This window comes from Phalacrocorax aristotelis, chromosome 5 (genome assembly GCF_949628215.1).
Source record: "Phalacrocorax aristotelis chromosome 5, bGulAri2.1, whole genome shotgun sequence".
Taxonomy (NCBI): Eukaryota; Metazoa; Chordata; class Aves; order Suliformes; family Phalacrocoracidae; genus Phalacrocorax; species Phalacrocorax aristotelis.
The window spans coordinates 59,293,288-59,318,443 of record NC_134280.1 but is presented as its reverse complement, the minus strand read 5'-3'; the positions used below and the strand labels follow the sequence as shown (position 1 = coordinate 59,318,443).

The following is a 25,156-nucleotide window of genomic DNA, read 5'->3' as shown; positions in this document are numbered from 1 at the left end:
TTATATTGATTTTGGGGACAAAGGATGTCTTAAGTGTAGCATGATAGGCTTCCTAATACAATGAGGTGCCCAGCCTCTTATTTCTTTACATTACAGGGGCTGTGCTATGTTGTAATCAACTCAACTTTGCCCACTTTTCCTACAAGCATCCTCATGCTTCCATGCATCACTCCACTGCGGAGTGTTCTTTCCAAGTCACATCCTCAAATCCTTACTTTTGTTTGTTTGATCTGTTTCTGTTTCTGCTCTGATGCTCTTATTAGCCATTATCAAAAGGAAGTTGATTTAGTATCGTTTACTCCGTCTTCTTAAAGCCCCCTCCAAACTCAGTATCTAATAATTTTACATACATTCTAGAGCAATTTTTTTGACATTTCCCACCCTCAGCTCTCTTGTTTCTACTTGAATTGTGAAAGGTTTTTTGGACAGGATTTTGCTTGCTTTGTAAATTTTAAAATTTAAAATTTAAATTTAAAATTGTAAAATTTAACAATTTTACAGTACCTGGCATGAGCAGAACTCTTAGGATCTGTGGATGTAATTGTAATATTTATAAATAAATAATCTGAACTGGCTAAAGGGCTGGAGTAAGATCTGTATCCGTTTCAGAGCTGAACTCAGTCACATGCATGTGATTCTCCTGCCGGTACCTGAATATAGTGTGGTAAAAGTTCTGGGTTGGGTTCCTCCCCTTGGTCCCCCCCCTTCATGCCCTGTTTGTAACTACATTCTCTCATGGGATACAAGAAACTTCTGTGGACTTCAATGGGAATTATTCATATTCTGCAAATGGAGAGCAGAGCCCATGACTGGACTGAAGCCAATGTTCTTTAAAAGTTCACATGCCTTGTATTGGCTCTCTAATTTAGACTCCTCCTGACCAAACAAAGCTGGGGGGTGGGGGAATGAAACATAGTAGCAGCAGTTTCAGCAGAAAATTCTAAGGGTTAACATAACATGATGTAAACTATTTCATCTGTTCTTCCTACTTGCCCATTTTAATCAGAAATGAGTAAGTAGAGTCTTAAATGCAGTGAACTCGAAGAATGCTAATGGGATGTCTGCATCATGTTGTACTCTGAGTACTTATGCCAGAATAGGAAAGCCTTTTATTCTGTAATTCTCCGAGGCAAGAAAGAGGCTTTCTGAGGAGTTTCTTTAAATTTAAACTCTCATTCTAATGTTAGACAGCCTGTTAGATCTCTGAGTTAAAAATTGCTTCAGCTTTAGTTACTAGAGCCAGATGTAACATTGACCTTAAATGGTAAAAGCTCCCAAGAGTGAAAGAGAGGCTGGCCTGAGGGGAAAAAGAGGAATAACTGAAGTTTTAGGTAAGTAATCTTTATAACCTAGAATAAGCTCTTTTTCAGCCATGAAACAGAACGGAACCATCTTTTCTCCTTAAAGGTACAGTACCTTGTTGTTGTGATACTGAGTAGTTGGTTCTTTCTATCTCTTTGTCCCCCCTGCCCCCTCCCCTTCAAATTCTACCTCTTCTTCAAATTTTAGCGGCTTAAAAAGTGGGTGTAGTTAATGAAGCCTAGTTATTTTTATGTACCATTTGGGAATATACAAGAATGAAAAAGAAAAATCTGTGTTAATTATACTAAGACTTGATTAATAAAGGTACGTAGTCAGTAATTCAAGGCAACCGGATTCACAGATACTGTTATCTGTATTGGGCTAACTGTCAGAAAGTCCTAGTTAGCAGCAGTATATGTTATAGGGAAACAGATATTTAACAGGTTTCTTTTTTTTTTTTTTTTAAATTGTATGACTTTCCTTCCCACATGCTTGCTTTTAGCAGTGCTGGAGTTGTTAATTTTGATGGATTACCTGCTTGTGTCTGGAACCTATCTTTTAAAAAGATTTTTCCAGAGCCACTTCTTTATACAGTATGTGTTTGATTTTAATTCTATTAGAGGTAAATTAATACCTTGAAGTTGTATCTAACTGGAATACTGTACAGGAAAAAAAAGGCAGCATGTTTGCTTTAGTATGAAAAATCACAATATTTACATTTCCTGATATTTCGGTCTTCAGTTTTATCTGTGCTGTTTGGGAGGTATTCTGCATTGCCAAGAAAAAAAATATACTTCAAATTAAAACCCTTATTTTTGTCTTACTAATGTGTATGTTAAGCTCTTTTTTTTCAGACAGCAGTATGTAAACAACATGAAAGAATGAGGTCAGTACAAGGAAATGTTAGCTGAAATTGAAGACAGGTTTCTGTTACTAACTCATATTAGTAACAATGCGTATTAGTGAGTTCTTCAAACTGTATATAGCATGGTTTCATCTGGTGAAAAATTCTCTGTAATCAGAGTGATTAGACAGTAGGTTTTAGTTTATGCTATGCAAAGATTGGGTGAATTTAGAGTTCTGAGCATAGACAGTGTTTCTGCAAGTGCTAACAGTTACTGCATTTATATTTGATATGGTAGGTGGTGTGTATACTTTAACGAAAGTTCACTTCATCCAGCTTCAAGAGAATGTGGTAAATGAATCTTACTTGTTATAACAATTCAGATCTAGTTGCAAAATGTGTAATTAATTTTCCTTTTATTTTTCATTGGACTATCATTAGTGAACAGCTTAGTACTTTTAGGTTAATCTCCTAGCTGACCTTCATGTTTTAAATCAACAATTATACCAAACTTGGAGCTTAATAATCTAACAATACAACCCATAGAAATCTAAATTTATCAGAACTAACAGTGGAAATTAAGAAACAGTCCAATATGTTAAATGCTGAGTACTGTAGAGTCCTTGCTCTTTTAATATTCTTATATTTTCTAGCCTTCAGGGGCCCTTGTTCTCATTTGCTGGTCTTGCGTATGTTACTTCATTTGTGGTGTTTTATGCATCCCTTCAACTTGTGCAAGGATGTGCAACTTTAGACAGTATTTAGAAGACATTTAAGATTTAATCAGTCATTTTTACCTTTGTGTATGGACTGGAATAACTAATCTGTGTCTAACTCCTCCATGTCTGAACTGAGTATATATTCCTAATATATGATATGCTGTAGCATTTCAGCAACTATTGCTCTTATGCCATAAAATCCTGTTTTATTTTGTAATTTAGAGTATACTAAATAGTGCCTATGTGTAAATTTACCTTCAGTAAAGATGTTATGTTGACAATAAGGGTAATTTAATACAAAAAGTACAGGTTGCTCATTTGTACATAGTGAAAATTATGTGTTAACATCAGTACTATGATAAAGTACCTAGGATTATCAATGTATTTAATTTATATAAATCCATCTCCTTTACAACTCTCTGGATTAAGCTCTTAATTGGCTGTGGACATGAAACATGTACGCTTCCCTATCTCCTATCTTTTTATATGTTTGAGTCAGTTTTAATAACTATAGTCCTATTTATCTGGGACCAAAGCAGTGGAAGTCAAGAATTATCTAGCAGCCAGATTCATAGTTCCAAACTTTAGCACCAGCTTCTTCCACCCGCCTTTGGATCAAACTGCTTTCTGACAGCATTTAATGATAGTATGGTGTCAAATCACTTTTTGAAAACCTGGATAAGACAGAGTATGGCAACTGAAGTATAGGAGTTGGTACTGGGAAGAGACAGATGTGAAAGCTTCTCATTTCAAGGATCATACGTGTATGTTCCTTACATGTCATGGAGTTCTGTTGCCTCATCTAGTTGCTGTTCTTAGAGAAGTATATAAGTCTAGGAAAAAGAAGCATCAAATCCTTGTGAGTGGAAGGGGAAAGAAAATCCTTGCTGTTTCAAGGTTTGTGGGCTATTTAAATATCTGGGGGATTTGTGGTCAGAGGAGGTCTCTTTCCTGTCCTAACTTTCAGCTTTCCTGTAAACTAAGCAAAAGAATTTCCTTGTGATGTGTTCTCCACTTGTACTTCTTTTGAAAAGTAGGTCAAAGAGATGTTTTGGATCTCAGTATCACTGACAGAAAGAAAATCTGAGTGGGTGTAAGCTTTAATAATCTTTGTAAGCTTATGAACTAGTGACTAAGACATGAATTATTGCTTATGTACATGTGTAGTGGTATGTTATGGAGAACTAAGACTGTGACTGTTATGGTAGTACTTTGAAATAATAATTCCATTTCCCACCCTGGAAAGTAGATCCTAAGAATTCTGAAAAGGAGAGAGATCTGATACTTAGAGCAAGTGGACTTGTAGCCTCAGTTTTTGTTGGAGAGATTGAGCTCTATCAGCATCCCAGGATTTAATCCTCTTCAGTAGGTAGATGTAATAGGGTTTTCTTTCTTTTCTTTTCTTTTTTTGTTTCAGTGTGTCTATTGTTAATTTTACAATTTAGAAAAGAATTTGAGAAGTTTCATTTTATATAAGAATTACTAAATGTGTCAAGTATCTGAAAGATTTAAACAAGAACAAAATCGATGATGACCACCACCACCCCCAGCTAATAGCTGAAATCAAGAGTACCTTACTATTTTCTAGAACTTTTACCTGCCCTTAAAATATAGAAAACCCAAAGTCTTTAGGTATAACAAGTCATCAGAGACCTGTAATATTGTAAATATCACCTGTGGGTTTGGACAAGTAAGGCCTGTAGAATAAGATTATTTTTTTTTTAATGCTAACACAGATTGCTTGGAGGGGGGAAGATGAGAGGAAGGGGCAGGGAAGGAAACATACAAACTTGGCAGGTAATGTATGTCAAGTGTGTATAAACCTGAAAATTTCTGCCCCCAACTAATGCTAAAGCACATTCTGTTGTGTTCTGTCATGATACAAAGCTATACTTTAGCATCACTGTGCTGTCCCCTAATTTATGTATACATACACTTATCTTGGTGATTGTCCAAACAGAGCTGCTATCTCATGGCTATCAAATGGGGTCTGCTGAGCTGGTTCCTGCAACTTCTGCAAGAAGCAGAGGAGTTGAAAGGTTGATATAACAAACAGCGAGGGGTGGGGGGAAGAGTTTTATGCAGGAGTTGCACGCTTTTTTTAATAACATTTGTAAGGTTTTGCATCCTGGAAATGGATACATGGTAGAAGTTCTGTGCTGCTAGGTCAAGTACAGCAATTGCTTTGGGTTAGGGGCTTGTCTTCAGAGTAAAGTTATTACTGTTTATATAATTCTGCAGAATGTTTTGTAATGCTGAAGTTCTACATGGGGAATTTGGCTCTGAGCCTTTCCTTTTGAAACCATCAGCAAAGTTTCCATTCACTTCAGTGGTGTCAGATCAGGCTCTTGGTGAATACCACAAAAGTAAAGGCTTATGTTAGTTAGCAGGAAATAAGAGGCTGAAATGTAGGAGAATTTCAGTAGGAGCAGTGGGTCCATTTCTGCTCATCTTGTTTTGGACTTAAAGGGATGCCCTACCAAGTGGTAGGATCTGTAGAGCTGATTCCAAAATTTTGGAGAAGAAAAACCCTCTATTTCATTTTTAAATGTTCCCCTAGTTTCTCTCAAAAAGCCTTTTTAGAAGGAGGTGTATGTGTGCAGGTAGTTGAATATAATAAATCATGATATGTCAATTAACATTTCCTGTTAAAACTTCCAAAGTTGTGCTGAACTGTGCTCTAACAGCTGAAGAGAAAAAATGAAAATAGAATATCTAACCCTAAGTTGAAGGAGAGCTTGTGGAGAGGAAGGGAGATAATTTAACAGTGTATAAAAATGCACACGTGCTTAACTATTTCAGCCACTGAATTTCCCATATTTTTCTTTTTGAATAGTGAATGAACGTGACTGACCTCTGAGCTCATGAAAATAGCATGATACAATTAGGGGCCTAGTTGCAATGGAGGCTGGAGTTTACCCCAGGAGGAGGTGTTAAGTCAAGCTGATGTTCTGTACATTATCTCAGACTGGAAAAGTCTTGTAAGCAAATCTGAATAATTTGCTTAGTTCCCTATGCAAGTATAGTTGTGCCTATCATCTCAACTTCCCCGAGGGCTGTTGCAGTTAATAAACTTATCATTCCTATTCTTTGATAGGTATAATTAACAGCATTGCTCTAAAAGCTGGTTTTAGTAAGTGCAGTAGTCAGTGGAGCAGACTGTACAAAACCAAGCAGATGTATCAGAATTCCCAAATATCTTAGATACTTAAAGCAAGACTGGGAGACTTGAAAACTGCTCTGTGTTTATTCACTGAATTAAGTGAAAATATCTGTGAGGGACAGGGAAAAAGAAGTTGGGAATATATTCTAAAACCTCAATGTGTAAATCTCAAATTTTATCTGTGTGCTGAGCTTTTAGGATCTGTTTGAAATATCTCCTGCATAAAATAGCATTAAAATGTCCCTTCCAAAACTCATATCTTGTGCGCTGATGGCATAGGGTCACTGGAATATTAACAATCTTGTACACTTATAGGAAGCTCTTGACATTTTCTGTTGGAATAATTTTTCTTAAGTCTTTGACATTTCCTGTTTAACAGATTTTAAATGGTGGTTTTGGGGTTTTTTTTTTATTGTTGTTGGTAAAATGGCAAACATCAACCATCCGTCTCTATACAAAGCTGACATATAACCATAACAGAAAGGTGAATAGTACCTAAAGATCCCCCAGGAAATCTGTCCTGTTTTTGCTTGGTATTTCCATGTCTAGGAATGTGTTCAGAAATTATATTAAACACCAAGTGGTGTTTTTCACTGTTCACTTGTAGGAATGATATTTAAAGGACCCAGAGAAAAATACGATACCAGAGAAAAGTAACCCTTCTTATTATGAAAATGATGAATTGTATTTCCTTAATCCACAGAGCAGGTCAAACTCTCACTTCTTGTAAATCACTGTTGCTGTGTTTGGAATCTGTGAAGCTTTGCCTGTGTGTGTGAACTAAGGGTCTGTCTCAGTGGATTTTGATCCCTCCTGAGACTCTGGCTCCACTTAATATGAAGACAATTTCCCTTTTTCTGTTGCTTAACAGGTAAAAATCAGAGTTGATGAAACGTTTTCTCCCTTCAGAGTAGGACCTTGCAAATTTCTTTCACATCTTATTACAAAATGGTGCAAATCAACAATTTTTTTCACCTGATCATATAATCAGGTGGTAGTTAATGATATGCTTTCTCAGAACAAAATCCTTTAAACTTACAATATGTCTTACACTTATCCGTCTGCTTACATGATTCAGAGGTTGTGAAATTGGGAGGTTTTTCCTTCCTTTTGAAGGTGGGTACTGTACATTCATCTTGTGTACTTATCTTCTGAGCATCTGCTTAGAAAATAAAAACAACATGCCATTTTGACATCCAAGAAAGTGCTATAAAAAGTCTGTTGCTATGTTTAAATGCCTACACTCTGTTGCTATAGCAATAAAAATCTCAAAAAATGATGTACAAATTGCTATAGAGCATTACCAGACCTTTCTGGGACAGGGAGATTGTGGGACTGAGAACATGACAAAGATGCTCAGTATATTAGAGGGTAGAGTTGCCATATAGTTCCACGTGCCCTGTGAGCAAAATGTGGCCTGGCTGTGTCCAAAGAAACAGTTGGATCCCCGCTTAATTCAGTTGCTTCTTCATGACTTGTGTGAGAGAGTTCAATACTTTGAGCAACTTCCCATTTCTCTGCAAGAGAAGTTGCTGAAAATGTTGATATTTCTCTAAATTCCTCCAGTCTCATGATGGCAGGTGTGAAAATCAGCATACAGAGTGCATCCCACTGTGTAGATTTCCTCTCTGTAACATTACAGTAGTCAGTTTGAAACACCCTTGCTCGTGAGGCAGCTATGGGAACCCTGCTATCAAAAAAAGAAAAGAAATTAAATAGTATCTAATGAAATCCTTAACATCTCTCTGGGGCTCAAAGTCTTGAACATTCAGTTGCTTCTTGAAGAGAGCAGGAAATTCAACTTCCTTCATAAAACATAGCCAGTAAAGGAGGCATGTCGTTTTGGCAACTATAAGTTTAGTTACGGAATTGAATTGTTACTTCAGGCATTTCTATGCCTTGTTTTATCTTCTACTGAGGAATAAGTTAAACAGAGAAGAGACTTGGAAAAAATGGAACTTTGTTTGAAAGCAATATAACTGTTCTATTCTCTATTCCTAATTGTTTGAAGAGTCCTCAAGGTTCAAATGAGATTGGCTCAAACTGCATAATGGTGTGCTGTTCAGTTTGAATACGGTAATCCACAACAGTCACATAATTATTTCAAGTGTTTTCCTTAACATATGGTTTGAAGTCCTCTTGAGAGGTCTGATATCTAGAATGTGTATCAGTGGTAGAAGTACCTATTTTTAATTTTTGAGTTGTTAGATAGTGATTAATGTTCTTGTTTAAGGGCCACAATGCTGGTAAACACATAGATGAAGTGATTCTTACAGGCACTATGGTACCCTGTAGTTTGAGGGCACACCTAAATTCTCTAATACTGCTAAGTACATTTGGGCTACTCTGTTTTTGTAAAGTCTGAATAAACTACTACCATGTACATGGCTTGTAGTTTTTCGCAAAATAAGAGTTGCAATGTTATGTAGATTGTAGCACTTCTCTCATATCTACTAGAGAATACCTTGTATTTGCAACCTCTTTACAGTATTTTTCCGTAATGAATTTTGAGTATCTTTGGGATTTAGTTTTAATATTTCAATTTTGTTTTTAACTGTTGAGAAATTTGACATTGTGTAGCTTTAGAGCTGCACAAAATTCCATGCACGTGGAAGCATGCGTCTTTTTCAACCTCTATGTGGGTTCTTTGTTTACTTTCCTTCTTAACTGTTCTGCATGAGGCACTGGACAATCATCTTCCAAATGGGTTTATTCTTAAACAAAAATGTCAACAGGGCTGATTGTGGTTTTGTTTTGTTTTGTTTTTAACACGTCTCGTAGAGGAGTCCAAAGATTAGATCCATAAATATTTATTGATACTTGTTTATTAATTTTTTCTTAGGATTCCAGTGATTATCTCTTATGTCGAGCTTCGGGGATGCTTCTATGGTCACTCATACTGTGGCTGTAAAATTAGCATATCTATCCTTCATTTGCAATAGTGTAACTTTTGCTGTTGACAATACATGGTTATATGAATAACCTGATTGGTATACCTAACAAACCACAGTATGCATATAGCATTCTTGCCACAACTGTTACAACATCAGTTTATTCTATTTTTCAAAGCTATTTTGCATAGTCTCTGTTTCAAATGCTGTACCCCTGAACTTGCATCTGTCATAGAAATATAAACTGCCTGATACCTGCCATACCCTGGGTCAGCTTTGGTTGAAACTTCACCAGCTTCAAAAGTTACTGCAGTGCAGGGGGGAAGAGGGAGGTTGAACAGACAACATGGCTGCTAAGCTTTTTTCAAGGAAAAAAAGAATTATGTGGCTATTGGTAGAGACACATTTCTCGTATATAGTCCGCTAGCCTTCTTTAAGTGTTAGCTATGCATTTATTCTTTCCAATATCTATTTTTGGTCTTGTTTTCCTTGGAATAGAGATTGTGCTGTTATTCTGGTTGTCAGCCAACTATCTTCCCCCTTCTTCCCTGCCCTCCCTTCATTCCCTCCCAGTAGCCTTTGAACTTGTCCCACTTGCTGAATTTGGCAAGAGATGATCTCAGAAGTATTATGTTCCTACAAGTGAAAATGAGTGGTATGGTAAGAGAGGAGAGACCCAGCTTAGTGCTGCTAAGGGGGAAAGGCTCCACTGTGAGCTGAAATAATCATTGATTCTGTTTGATCCGCCACCTGGCAACCTGGCATGTGTGAAGCTCAAAACTAGGCATAGCAAATGCTGTCTCTTGTCCCTCCAGACTGGCAGGAGATTAGGACACAAGTGAGCTTATTATGATGAGGGAGATAAGATGCAAAATCATTAAAATAAAATAACTGAAGAACAGGTTTTGTTTGCTCAGCAACTTAGAAACAATTTGTTTCTTAACGTAGAGAGACACAGGTTACAAAAGTGTCTGTGCACAGGTATCTTGACTTTATTTTGGAAAACTTTTGCAAATGTGTGTGAAACAGATCATGAAAGCTACATGCTGATAACTCTCCTGTGATTTCACACTAAGTTCTAATAGTTGGTGGCAGTCCATATGTTTGTCATCTTTCCAAAGCAGTGCAGAGCACTGTTAGATTGTAAAACAGACCCTCATCTATTTTGCAGATTTTATTTCTATCCAGGCTGCAATGCCTAAAGGGAAAAGATCTGAGGTTTCTGCAGTCATTGGGATCAAGCTATAGACTCTGCTCAATCTGCTCTTCAGGCATGTCAGTTGGGCTCATGGGAATGTTGTTAGTGGACAGGTTCTTCCCATGATGAATAAATGTCAGCCAGCCAGGTAGAGGCAGCCATTCTGATTAGACTTTCCTTATATAACAGATGTTTTGAAGCTCAGCCAGGGAGAAGAAAGTAATATCTAGAGACAGCAGTCGTCATCTGATTTCTGGTCGTTTGAAGAAGGCAGCCGAGAATCAAGAATCTGTTCTCTGAAAACTTCCTTGCAACTGAAGTGGTTTATCCACTAATGATGTCCCTTTGTACATATATGAGGTCAGTATGCAAGCTCTAAGGTTGACAAGACTCCAGCATCACAGACGCTGCTCACTTGTACCTGCTCCTTTAGGTAGTCTTTTTATCACCTGTCATAGATTTATTTTTTCTTGAAAATATACAGCAAAATACTGGATTCTTTCTCTGAAGATTACTCAGAGTATGAAAATATTGATTTTATGGATCAGATCATGTGTGCTCTCTTCCCACCCACCCCCAGCCCCCACCCCCCAATTTCATGGGTTTTAAACAACATTGCAAAAAACAGCAACACTAAACAGATGCTCACAAAAACAAAGAGAGATAGTGATCTTCTTAAAGATCTGCCCCTCTGGCTTCCTTTGGCTCACTTTAGAAATTTCTAGAGGCCCTTTTTGTTGAAGTTAATATCGGTAAAAAAATGGCAGAAGAAGATCTCATTTGTTTTTAGGCAAACTGGCTACATACTTTATTTCTGTTAGTCACTGATTAGTTATTCTGTGATTATTTGAAAGAAATTAACCTGTGGTAACATCCTGTTTTCTTTCTAGTTTGGGAGGAATTGTTTGTTTTGCTTCAATAAACAACAAAACCCCTTTTCTGTCTAGGTAACATGAAATTCGTTTCTTTTAATGTTTAAAACGGGAAGCTGCTGCCTACAACATTTCAACCATCAGCCTGCTGAATTTTCATTATGCTTTCTTCACCTGTGCTACAGGGCACTATGCTGGTCATGGCAGTTCCAGACCTTAAATTCCTCTGAGGTAGCTTTCTGGTTGCATTTTAAATTTTACTTCTGTTATTTGAAACAGTAGGGCTAATTTCTCAGCAGGTCTCATCCAGTGAAATTAATAGGAGTTATGCAGGTCAGCTCTTGTTATTCTGACAATTTTTAAAAATATTTCAGTCCTTTTTTTTGGTTGATTAACATGTTATATTGACTATTTCACAGATTCACAGAATCACAGGTTGGAAGGTACCTCAGGGCTCATCTAGTCCAACCTTTCTAGGAAAAGCACGGTCTAGACAAGATGGCCCAGCACCCTGTCCAAACAACTCTTGAAGGTGTCCAACATGGCCGAGTCAACCACTTCCCTGGGGAGATCATTCCAATGGTTGACTGTCCTCAGTGTGAAAAATTTCCCTCTTTTGTCCAATCGGAATCTCCCCAAGAGCAACTTGTGTCCATTCCCCCTTGTCCTCTCCATGAGACTCCATGTAAAAAGGGAGTCTCAATCTTCTTTGTAACTACCCCTTAAGTACTGGTACACGGTGATGAGATCCTCTCTGAGCCTCCTTTTCTCAAGGCTGAACAAACCCAGTACTTTCAGCCTATCCTCATATGGCAGCTTCCCATTTGAACATTTTGGCGGCCCTTCTCTGGACCCCTTCCAGCCTGTCCATATCCTTTTTGTATAGAGGGGACCAGAACTGTACACAGTACTCCAGGTGCGGCCTGACAAGCGCTGAGTAGAGTAGGATAATGACTTCTTTATCTCTGCTGGTGATGCCCTTTTTGATGCAACCCAGCATCCTGTTGGTCTTCTTGGCTGCAGCAGCACACTGTTCGCTCATGTTGAGCTTTCTGTCCACCAGGACCCCCAGGTCCCTTTCCACAGAGCTGCTCTCCAGCCAGGTGGATCGCAGTCTGTACTGCGCTCCCAGATTATGTTTTCCCAGGTGCATGACCTTACACTTTTCCTTGTTGAACTCCATAAGTTTCTTGCTGGCCCACTCTTCCAGCCTATCCAGATCTCCCTGCAGAGCAGCTCTCCCTTCTGGAGTGTCTACTTCCCCAGTCAACTTGGTGTCGTCAGCAAACTTCATCAGGCTACACTTGATGCCATTATCCAGATCACTTATAAAGACATTGAATAACATTGGGCCCAATATCCATCCCTGGGGGACTCCACTAGTGACAGGTTGCCAGTTTGAGAAAGAGCTATTTACCACCACCCTTTGGGTGCGGCCTGTCAGCCAGTTCCCCACCCACTGCACAGACCACTTGTCTAGGCCATAACACATTAATTTCTCCAGGAGGAGACTGTGGGGGACCATATCAAAGGCCTTGGAGAAGTCCAGGTAGACAATGTCCACTGCCCGCCCCCTGTCAACCAGGCAAGTCACTTTGTCATAGAAGGCCACCAGGTTAGTCAAGCACGATCTGCCCGTAGTGAAGGCATGTTGGCTTTTCCCAATCATATGCTTCAATTGACTTGTGATGGCCCCCAGGAGGATTCGTTCCATAACTTTCCCTGGGATTGAAGTAAGGCTGATGGGCCTATAGTTACCCGGATCCTTCCTTGAGCCCTTCTTGTAGATAGGGGTAACATTTGCCCTCCTCGAATCCTCTGGGACATCCCGCGTTCTCCATGACTTCTCAAAGATTATGGAGAGCGGCCTTGCGATGATGTCAGCCAGCTCTCTCAACACCCTTGGGTGGTGGTGCTAGTTTTTAAAGTACGTGCTGCTTCATAAACCAACTTTAATTTGTTTATAAAAATAGTATAAAAGTCACAGAGGAGAATATATATATAAATGTTTTCATAGCATTCCATAACACAAATTTCTGTGTTTGTACGCTCTTCTATTGAGGTCAACAGTGATAGCTTACTGTCTGTGAAAATGTTAAACCTTCCCAGTCCAGATCAGAAACTGAAGTTAGTGAACTAGAAGTTAAAAATCATTGATGGATTGCATAACTAATATGCAAAAGCTATATTTTTGTCCATAACTGTCAAACATAATTCCCACAGAGTTCAATGTTCTGCCTAGATGGATGTTCAGGGATTGAAGTTATGTCATAAAACTCAGTATGTAACTGCATTTTTGGTAACTGAAAGTGCAATATGGTTTGGGTATGTGATGAAAGTGAGATTTAGTTCAGAAGCGCAGAAGACCAGACAGCTACTGTTAGATAATGTGATGAGTTTTATTATGGTGACTTTAATAATTAGCACCTAACCTGAAGCAGTATTACATGATATCAACATCTGATAAACAATTCAGGTGAAGAAGATACAGTGGCCAGTTTCACTTAAGTGCATTGGGGAATGATAATTTTTTCTTCACAGTGGTAAATCTTAGCTATATTAGCAAGTGTTTATTTGAAAAAGCTGAAGAATTATGTTGCTAGTATTTTGAATGTTCTGAGGTTCCTAAATATGTCTTTTGAGAAACAAATACCGCAAAAACTTCAGCGTTCCTCAAAATATTTGCAGGATATAGTGAAAGACGTCATTATACAGTCATTATACATGTCATTATCCCTCGCTTTCTGAAACACATCTACTATTTCCTGCTGCATTTGTGCTATGAAATAATGATTTAAATTGGACAAATGTCCACGTTCCACTCAGTTATAAAAATTGAGTTATGTACCAATGTAAAGCATATTCAGCATGTTTTCAATATACAGACCTCCCTAAGGAATATTAACCCTTCATAGTAATGGTTACAACTGTGCAGCTTTGTGAAAGTCAATTGAGCAAATAACTTCTGCATGCCTTTGCAGACTAAATTGACTAGAAAAGTTATGTGACTTACTAATGCCTGATTTTTGGCTTCGTATAGTTGCAGAAATACAAATGAACACAGAGTATGAACCTGAAATTAAATGAAATTTCATTACTCCACTCTGCTGCAAAAATTGTAGAAGAAAATGTAATTTTTAATACCAGAAGCACTAATATTGTGTAATTGGTTACTCTGTCATTGAAAATTCATGAAGCTCTGCAATACAATGTTTATTTAAGGCATTGGTTGCAATTAAAACAAGCTATGTGATTGAAATTTGCTTTTCGCTTCAAGTCAGTACAAAAGCATGCTTAACATGCATTTAGAATTGAAGTGTTTTTTCTTTCATGTGGGTGGTAGAAAAGTGTGGTACCGTTCACTCAGGTTGGCAAATGAATTGTTATGGAAAGTGTTGTAGTTGCTGTGTTTATCTTCTAGATTCTGTTGTTTCTTCAGAAAATCATTTCTAAGTTACCCAGATAATGAGAATTTTGGAAAAAAAAATCACAGCTGGGTCTGACTTTAAATTTAAATAATTCCTTTAGCAAAAACATAAATGTCATGTTCAGTTAGTAACTTTACCCTCTTCGTTCTGTAAAAATATATTTTTGTTTCTCCAAGAGGGTTAAAAACAAAACACTTGGAGGGAACACTTAGAAAATGAATTTGTGGGTTACCATTAAGCGCCATGGAAATGAAAATAAACATTGTTCTGACTAAGAAACATTAACAACAACAAAAAAGTTTGTGTTGGAAAACTTTATGTGCTGTAGAAACAAGTTCAACACAATTTGACATCTTATTTACATAGATCAAATGGTATGATTGGTATTAATTGACCTTTAGGTAGATTTAAATTTTTTTTTTTTTGCATAGATATTGACATTGCATATCTTGTTAAGACAGCTTGCCAAGTATTATTTGTTTGGAGTCAGTTGTTACATATAAAGAAGAAATAAAGGCAAGATATGATAAAAAGGTTAGTGGAACATACATTAACTGTTTATAGAAAACCAAGTAACTCTAGTTCTAGCTTTCTCATTTCTTTTGATTTGTGAGGCAAAAGTATTGGGAAGATGTTCTCCCAATGACTTCAGCCTGGGATTTGGATAGAAGACTAATAAAGAGAATTACATTTTGTATTCTTTAAGAATTTAATTTCTTACCCAATAAAATCAAGAATTAGGAAAAGGATAGAAGCCATGTCTCTTTAGCCCACTCTTCCTTCTCCTGCCTCAAGCAATTCATTTGGAAGGTAATCCAAAGTAAATCCCTTCAGGAAAAGGGATTATATAAAAAAAGTTTAATTTTAGCCTAATGAAATTTGTCTCCCTGGGCTTTCCCTGTAGTCAGCTGAGAAGAGGGAGGTTCCTCCAGAAAGCCTAAATCAAGTTACTGATTTTACTGCAGGAACTTAAGTTGATTTAAAAACAAAGAAAAAACCAAACCAACCAACCAAACAGAAAACTTCAGGAGACAAATGGCCTTAGGCTAAAGTCTCCATGAAAGGTCCCCTTTATACATATTCTCATGCCTCTCAATCTGTTGAAGGCATGTGGTATTATAATAACACTATTTTAAAGATGATGTATAGAATGCAGTAGGTCTGGGCTCTTTTTCTTCTCTTGCTCCTTTCCCTGCAAAGAACATAAAATTTGGTGTTACTGGTTTTGATAGAAACATTTGAAAGAAATCTTAGATCAGTATTTAGCAACTGTATCTAGCTATATCCAAATTGATGAATCTTTGAATGAAAACAGCATTTTCAGTTGACAAGTAAAAGCAAGTATCTGCATTGTCTGTAAGAAAAAAAATCACTTCCTCAGTTTATCAAGTTTTGCTTTCTTTATATCAGCTCTAATAACTATAATGGGACTAATGTAAAGCTAATGTTCACTTCAATTGAACTGAATTGATAAAGAGATATAAATAAACTGGAGAAAATTTCATATTGGATACCAAAACATAATTTCTAAGGGAAAGCTGCAAACATGAGAGCTTCAAGGGGAAGAGGAATACTAAGATGAGAACTGAATTTTTGAAAAACTATTAGTCTTTCCAGAAGTTCTCTAATGCTTTTTTATGTGCCAAAGCAAAAACAAGTTAAAAACCCCTCTTCTTTTTTCCTTGAAGAAATTGTCATCATGGTGATAGAATGAAGAAGTTCTATTTTGCTCCTACTTTGTAGCAAATGTGGATATATTTTGCTTCGATAAAGTTCTCAATCCTGATGATTTTTAACTTGAAGAAAATATACCATCTTAAATGTTTGATACTAAAGCATTGTGTTTGCATCACAGAAACCTTGAACCTGGAATACGTATGTGATAAAGATGGTGGCTAACGTTTCTTAACAATTCCACCCTGGGCCAAAGACAACAACTAGAATACAACCTTCTGAATAGGAAAAGGCATATGTGTAAAACTGACTATGGCAGCAATCACACAAGGTAGAATGAAATTACGTATATTTCCTTTAAAATAAATCTGTTGCTGTAATGATGTATAAAAAATATTTTGTAGTTTAATTAAATTGAATTATTCTTAAGACAATTTGTCTTTACAGCCAAACAGAGGAAACAGGACAAAACTCTAATGGAAGCAAATAATTTTTAATAAATCAGTGATATAATGCTATTTTCTATCCTCAGACATTCATTTGCAATTTGTATTTTGAGTGCATGTGTAAAAAAGGTCAACAAGCCCAGCCTTGGCTCATTTATTCATATTATGTTAGGAGTGCTACAGTTCTGTTGGACAGATTCTCACTACTGAAAAATTTATACTTTGTGTGCCATAAAGATACAATTCAACCTGTGTTTCACCCACCTCAGCTGAAGAGGCAGTGAACTCAAAGAGTGTATTCCTGTCCAAACCAATTCTGCATTAATACTAATTGTTATTCCACTTTTTCTCTTCTCTTCCACAATAAATTTTAAAACCTTTATTACTGGGATTGAAAAGAATTGTTTGGCTAGTTTCTCAAAATAAAGCTTTACTTAGTTTCATGAGCTGTTTCAGCTGTAGCTACCAGTTTGCATTTTGATATGTAGCTGGAGAAGATGGTCTGGAAGATAACAAGGGTCGTACTAGACAATAGAACCCAAATATAGGGTAAAAGCATGGAAAGTTATATAGTTTTCTAGAAAACATGATGTTTCATTTAAATTTATTTGGTTGAAAAGGGGGCAGTATTGCAGGTCCTTACTAGTCTGTTATCAACAGATGACATTATTTTTCTAAAATTCTAATACTGGTCATATCCTGAGAAGTCAGGCAAAGTTCTTGTGATGTCAGGGGATAAGAATTTTGGCTTTTTTATTTTAGAAATGAATTACTTTATGTTCTTTAATGTACAATTATTGTGCTTATATTAAGATACACTCCCCCCACCCCAAAAGACAGATGCTGCTTTCAGAGTAACTGCTTGGTGAAGGTAATCATGGAATAGGTATTCAGAGACCATGAATGAAGCATAATAACTCTTTAAAAACAAGAATCATTCCCTGCTTGGTATCACATTCCTTTGCTTGTCTGTTCTCCTGAGATTTTATGTTAGTCTAATCCTGCAGCCCTTACAACAGGAGGACAAGATGTGGCCCCTAATGTTAAAGGCCTAATATTTAACTTAGTGTTGCAGCAGTCCAGCACAGGGAAAACTTGGAAGTTTGGAGGCAAACAAAATGTACAGTCTGTCTCTTCAAGGCCTTTCTGTAGTGAGTGGAAGCTTTGACTGTGCTTTTCATTACTGGAAAAGGAAGCAGGTTGCTTATGAGGTTTGGTAGACAAGAACTAAATGTAGTTTGTCTGCTTTGATCTTGTGCAGGGACTGTTAGTCATCTATGTACAGTTAGCCTATGATGTAGAATCTAGCCATAGCGCATGAAAAGTTATAATGATATATATTGTCTCTTTGTTGTTAAAGCAATGACACTGTGGAATTTATCTTACAGATTCAGCTTACTAGGTATACAAGGGAAATATTACATTTCCTTGCCTACTGAGACCTGATTTTTATAGTGGCTGAACTAGAGAGAAATGTTAATTGGAGAAAGAGAAGAGATACTTCCAGCCTTTATGTCAGAAAATTTTATTTATTCCTTTGCACTCTGCTGGTATAGATTCTGTAGGAGAAAAACAGTGGGAGTTACAAAAGCGTCTGAAAACATTCCCTCAGCTTGTACTGCTGATTTGAGAAGATATTATTTTCATGTTTTTTCTGACTCAGCCACATGTGAGGCATTGGTAGCAGGAATGTAGGCAGCACTGTGCAACTGAATATATGTGATAGGTAAGGGGATGGCAAAGGAAGAAACTGGTAGGCTAAGATAATAAGAAGGGAAAAAGACGGAGAACAGCAATAATCCTTTGTAATCAAGGGGCATGTAAAACTTCATACCAATCTCAGTTTCTTGATCTTCTGGGGAAAAAAGGAGAGGAAGAAGATTCTATATTGATTTCTACCTGTGTCTTCTATTAAACAGTATTGCAGTCAAATAGAATTTGCTTCATACAGCTATAAAATTAGAAATGTCACTTAGTGTGTGTGCAAGCAAATGTGTGTACGTATATGTAAGACTACAAAGTTTGAAAACTGCTAGCTCAACGTCTTTTCGCATATGAAATTCACTATTTGTATGATGAATCTTAAAGAACTGAAAATACTTTCAGTGGCTTGCCACCCAAATAGCCTTTTAAAAACATCCGAAGTTTGTTCATATGCAACAATCTAACACATGACAAAGCAGGGAGATGCCAAACATTCTTCAGTCTAAGATATGTTTACTTCTTCAAGAAGACTACTTAGGAATCCAGCACAGAACCATCCTGTGGCAGCAGGATCTTAGTCCTGGATGTGGTCTTAGTATGTACTGTCTTGTATTGACTAGAAAAATGTAAGAAAAAGTCTTGTTCTCCCATTACTTTCTTCTCTCTGTTGCTCTATCCATCCCTTCCTTCAGCACTGCTAACTACTCATAATGGGCGTAATGGCAATTTTCCTTTATTGACTCTTTATTAAATTTTCCTTTGTTCACTGCTTCTACCAGTGAACACTAGAACTGCATATCCAGGTCATGCAAACCATTCACCAGATCCCACATGAGCATCACATTTACATTATGCCAAAAGCAGGAACGTTCTCTACCCTCACTGTTTTCAACCATCTGCAAGTTAGGGCTTTCCAGATCCAGAGGCTGTATAACTACTACTGTACCTCTCCTCTGAATGCATCTAATCCCTTTTTGATCTCACTTATATGCTTCAATTCTCTTACAACTTCCTGTGATAACAAATTCAATTATTTAATTTTATACTATGTGTAGGAGTTTCTTTTGTACTTAAGCTATTGCCTAAGTGCTTTTGGCATTCTCATCCTTGTGTATTGTGAGAAATTGTGAGTAAATCATTAATAGGCCACACTGTCTGGTCTGTTCATGATTTTTTAAATATTTCTAAGCTGTTTCTGTCCAGAAGTGTCCCATTTTCAAGTTGTGCTCTGGTTTTTTTGCATGGAAACCATTTGTTATTTCTGATGATTCTTTTTTCTATGTACCCTTTGTATTTATGTTGTATTTTTTCAAGATATGACTAGAACTGTTTTGAAGATTTGGGCATAATATGCTCATAATCTATGTTGTTCTCAGTTCTTTCCTACTAATTCTTAACATTTTTGCCTTTTTGGCTACTGCTGAATGTTATTTTCAGAGAACTATCCAAAATGACTCAGATCTCTTTCCTGACTGGTGAAACATAATGATGGGTTCTGATTTAGCTAAGTATATTTTATGGTTATTTTTCCCTGTGTGCATTGATCTGCATTTTTCAGCAGAGTATTTCACCTGCCATTTTATAATTCAGGTGCTCAATATCCCATAAATTGCCTTGGCTGGCTGTAGATCCCATCTCTTCTTTTAATCAGCTGTACACACCCCTTTTTCCAGATTCTTCATGGCTATTTTGAACACCACAGTCCCTGTGGGAGTGCAATCTCTGCAGGAGAAAGGCAGACCTGTAACTCCTACCCTTTGGGTTTTTTTCTTTAAATTGCGAGAGGTCTTTCCCTCTTGTCCTGTGAGAGCAGAGTTTCCATAAGACATTTGGCAGAGAACTTTGTCAAAACCTCTCTTTGAAAATACATATTGTCTGTGTTAAAATGCTTGTTGACTTCTGTAAAGAAATGTAATGAAATAGCAAAGTTTGGAATGCCATACACCCTGTGTTAATTAATCATTCTCATATCTGCATCTATCTAGTAATAAAATATTGCATTAATTTCTTATGTAGGACAGTTATTATCTTAAAGTTAGGAACTAGGATGAAAGCCTTACATGATAATAAAATCATGAAGCAATCAGTCCTCAAACAAGAGGTTTGTTTTGTTTTGGCATAAAGCAAAGTGCTTCAAGGTCAACATCAAAATACAGAGGGAGGTGCTTGGAAAGAATGAGCATCATTCATTGCTTATACTGTTTGCCTTTACCTCAGTCTCTTTAAGGTTTTTTTATTTGCCCTCCACTACCTCAGGTAGTTCATGTGCAGCTTTTTGTCTCTGCATTTGCCAGAATGTTGTTCAGGAGCATTCTAAAGTCCCAGACTTTGACTAATAATAAAACTTTTGAGGCATTGGTATTTCAGCATTTCTTCCATTTTAGATTAGTCTTATCTACGTAGTTCTATGTTATTGTTAGAATTACGATGACTCGCTGTATCTTCTTTTAAGACACATTTTCTAAGTATTTTACCTTGTTTTGTATTTTCTATTTCATAATATATTGGAATCATTGAATCTTTTTAATTCCATAACTCTCTACAACTGTTTTAAGTTTAAAATAAAGTAACCACATTTAATGTAACTTTGTTTAGTTTATTCCATATAAGGAAAGAATAAAAAATGGGAAAACAATAAATCTCAATGTATACAGACTGTATGTATATTGTATACAAATTGTTTATAAGTAGACAAATACAGAATACCATTTTGTCTGATTTTATATATAAAAGTTATAAAATGAGCATAATTAGATACACATCACAATTTCTTAAGACAGTAATGGCAAGAGCAGTATTGGATTCTAACATATCTGATAAAGTGGTATGAAAGAGGACTAAGAAAGATGAATTCTGGTAGATTTAGCTCAGTATCAAGATGTGGCAGCTGCTACTCCCCCACATTGTCACCATGCTCCTCTGCCGGAAGTTATCAAACTTTTAGCAGGTACAGTGGAACAGGACATCATACAACCTTAGTCATTAGCAGCTTGAGCTGAACTACTGGTTGCAAACTGAGAAGACTGAAAGGCAAGTATGTGTGTTATTTACTTGCTGTTACTGTAGAGATTATGCACTCTGGAACAGACACAGAGAACAACTGGAGTGGGATCTCATATTTCTATTGCAAATCTTGACCCATGATATGTCCTGTTTCTCTTTTAAAGTCTCTTCCATGAGTAACTCTGTTCCTTTCACCCCCTCCTCACCTCTCCTATTTTCATTTTAGGTTTTGAGGCCAAAATTTTAAAACCTAGTATATAAAAAAAGTAAACCTCAAAGTCTACAATTCTCTTTCCCTGCAGAAGTAATTCTCTGGTTTAAGCTCACCTCTGCTAGGGTGTGCAACACTGATAAAACCATAATATATGAGTGTGGGCTTTTTAGATGTTGATGAGATGAGATTGTGCATAAAGCTGGTACATTGTTTTTGGATCAAATCCTGGATATAATCAGTGATGGAATGGTGTTGGCTGAATAGTTTTATCAGGTAAAGATTTTGACAAATTGGACATGAGGAACATTTTGGTATATTTGGCTTGTGCTATTCCAGAAGAGCAAAGCTGTTGTTTGTCTCAAAGCTTTGTTCTGAACTGTCTAATTACCGAGAAAAATGTGGGGTTTTGGTACAGTACATGCCAGTCAATCCGTAAAAATTCCTTCCTTTCTGATAGCTTTGATCCTTATTATTAACTTCCCTGGTTTTGGAGAACACTGTTGAAAACTGCAAAAATAAGGATAGCAAACCATCTGTTCTTAAAGACTTAAGAGTTTTGCATTTGGTAGATTTCTAAAGAAAATTAAAGGAAATATTGTTTTTCTACTATGCTTTCTAGCAGATGCAAGACAATGAGGATAGCTTCCAAATTAGAGTGCAAATTGTAAAGCTCCTGAATCTAGAACTTTAGCCAGTAACCGGAATGGTCCTCATTTCTTCCATATGAATACCTGTAAATCCTGCTGAGAAGGATTTAAAAGTAAGAGGAATTTACTACTTCATTCACTTAAATCCGGTGTTAGGAGCTTAGCTTTGATGTTGCACATCTGAAAATGCTGACTTTAGTGTAGTCTGTGTTCAGTACACATGACTAGTGTAATCCATGTTCAGTGCCCATTCCTCAGAATGAGGAAACCAGCAATAGATGGTTACATTCTTCTTTGGGTCTTCCTCAGTGTTAATACCTTGAAGGTCAAGCAGTATAGAGTAACTGAGCTGCTATTGGAGTGGATGGTCTAATAGAGCTCTTTACTTTTAAGGGCACCTGCAAAATAAAATGTTGAACTGTCAATTTTTTGTTCCCATGTATTCCCAGTCCCAGGATTCTGCAGGTAAAGGCTTTGTATGGTAGACAGCTCTGGAATATCATTGGGTTTTGGTTGGGGTTTTTTTTGTTGGGGGTTTTTTTTCCCTCAGGTGAGTTTTTTCTGTTGGGGTTTTTCTGGTGGTTGGTTTTGTTTTGGTTTTGGGGGTTTGTTTATTTGGTTGGTTGGTTTTGGTGTTTTGTGCTAGCAATAATCTCTCGTTCCTCATTTTAGATTCCAATGAAGACGAAGGGCAGAGCTTTGAGAACACAGGAAATGGGAACTTGATTTTCTTTTCTCAGAAACAACTGTTCGCTTTCGTTTTCTGACCATCCTCTCTGCAAGTCAGAAAATCTCTTCTTTCTGAAGTGATAAGCAGTATGCTTTCTGTCTTTTCCCCAATTAAAATAAAGAGCTCAGGTTTATTTTTCCTGAAGCTCTCTCATCTGCCTGTCAAATAAGGATAAAACAAGGGCAAATTACTTCTGTAATTTTGGCTGTGGGTGTTAGTCTGTAGTCACCGAGAAGTCTCCTGCTAGACTTTCTGTTCCTTAATTGGACTACAGATAGTTCAGGCCAAGTAGCTGAGTTTGGCATCTAAAAGCATGGGTGTATCATGACATTTAAGTCTGAGATACAGCCAGAGATTACTTGAGAGAGGCTTGCAAGTGCTACCTGAGATTAAGTCTCCCTTCTGAGATACTGATAATTTCAAACTAGGGACAGTAGGCAGAACCTTACTTTTAAGTAATCAGCTGAAGTACCTGTGTAGTTAGTTAGTTGTGATGCTAATATAATGCACTGCTCTATTAAAAGTTTCAGTCAGAACTCAGCTGCCCTCAATCTCTTTATTTCAATAACTGTCTGCATTAGGAGTTTGAAACATGCACTGATTCCTATCGGAAATCTGAACAAAGTATGGAAAGCCATAATGTGGGCTGTTTGCAAAAGGGTTCATCTCTCAAAGCTCACCAAATGTTATTTATGACTGATGTTTAAATCAGTGCTGTGGCTGCATGATGAAATACCCTTCAAAATAATGCAAATCAATATTTTATTGTATCAGATACAAGAACATCTGTGCCATTAGCATGCCTAATGGAACAGTTTCTGTGCTAACACACTATTAATGAATGATGTGTGGAGTTTCAAATATTTATTTTACCTCAGTCTTAATTACTACATCATTCTGTCTGACAGAATACATAGGCAGCCCTCAAATCATTAAATAAGATACACTTTGGTTTCACCTTTAAATTTATAACGGTCTCAATTAGCACAATTAGCTGAAGAGAAAACACAACTCTGAGGAATTTGTTGATGTTTCAGCTAATATATGTGCCTCCTTGGAAAGCATCCAATCCATTGCTAACTTGGCCAGTAAAATGGACATAGAATTTTTTTGCTAAATTCAGTACTAACAGGGTGGTCTTTCTGTGTCTAGATGTTGTGGGTCTTTGTTTTTAAATCCCAGTACAAAAAAAAAAGCTTCCTCCAAACTACTGAAAGTCTGACTTTATGTAGCACGTAAGCTGAACTGTTCAGTAAATAGGCTGCCTCTTCCCCTCACACCTTTTAAAAATTAAATTTAAATGAAAAATAAATCATTTAGGGAATGCTTACTGTAAGAACTTCATAGTGTGAAATTAATACTGTGTGACTACATCTGAAAGATACTTTTCAGCATATTTTTAATATGGTTCCAGAAGCATACTTTCAGTAGCAAGGAATAACACAGCCCACAGAAAACAGCAGATCATTCGGCAAAAGACCTTCTGCAAAGTATGTTGGCAAAATCTTGTATTGCTTTAATAGATCTTTTGAGCAGGAACAGGGCTTTTGGCCTTGATTCTGCATCAACATCACACCTGAATGAGACACTCAGAACTTCCCCCCACTCCCTGGTTTGGATAATGTTGAACAATCATCCTTTGTATGATTAATTTCTTTTTAAATTATTATGACCCATTTCTTAAGCTAGATATTGATAAGAGAAATTAGTCTAGCTGCTGGCTTTCAAGTGGTTTCTATTTCCAGCAGAAGAGCCTAAAAGATGGCATTCCAAAATGTTACTGCTTATTCAAAGTTCTGTATCATATGTTAGCAGGAGGCAAAAGGTATATATATTGGTTTTTGCTTCTTCACAGGCAGCTAGCCTTGCAGAGTCAATGTGTAATCTAGGGATAAAATTGGCCTGTTCCTAGCAAAAGCAGCAATTCTTGTAATCTAATATATAGCATCCCTGTATCCAACTTGGGACATTACAGTCTAGATGAATGAACTACCAGATGAGTGGAAAAAAGATTCAAACAATGTAGGCAGTTCATACTACTGCCATTACATGTCACCTGGCTTTACAAGTGAAGTTCCTTGAGGGTCTATACATTTATTAGTTGTGGAGGATGAGTAGGAATACATTTTAATCAGATGTTGCTTACCATATCTTGTTTTTGGCCCCCAGGATGTTGACAAACTTGAGCAAATCCAGGGAGAGCCACTATGGTAGTCAGAAGGCACACATCATGTGAGGGGATGCTGAGAGAGTGAGCTGGTACTGCTGAGCCTGGAGAAAAAAATCATTGCAGTCTTGCAATACTTAAAAAGTTACTGAAA

General features: G+C 37.0%; 1 protein-coding gene across 8 annotated transcripts in view; it reads left to right on the top strand.

The window, feature by feature from the left end:
- Positions 1-868: 868 nt before the first annotated feature.
- Positions 869-25,156, top strand: part of IRAG1 (inositol 1,4,5-triphosphate receptor associated 1) — a 79,009-nt gene continuing 54,721 nt past the window's right edge. For 3 of the 8 annotated variants that reach the window (XM_075094810.1, XM_075094813.1, XM_075094805.1), the window contains exon 1: positions 869-1,331. The gene's annotated coding sequence lies outside the window, so the exon portion shown is untranslated. Of the gene's footprint in view, positions 1,408-25,156 lie in introns of all 8 variants that reach the window. The other 5 variants (XM_075094814.1, XM_075094806.1, XM_075094811.1 and 2 more) reach the window with 4 other exon arrangements.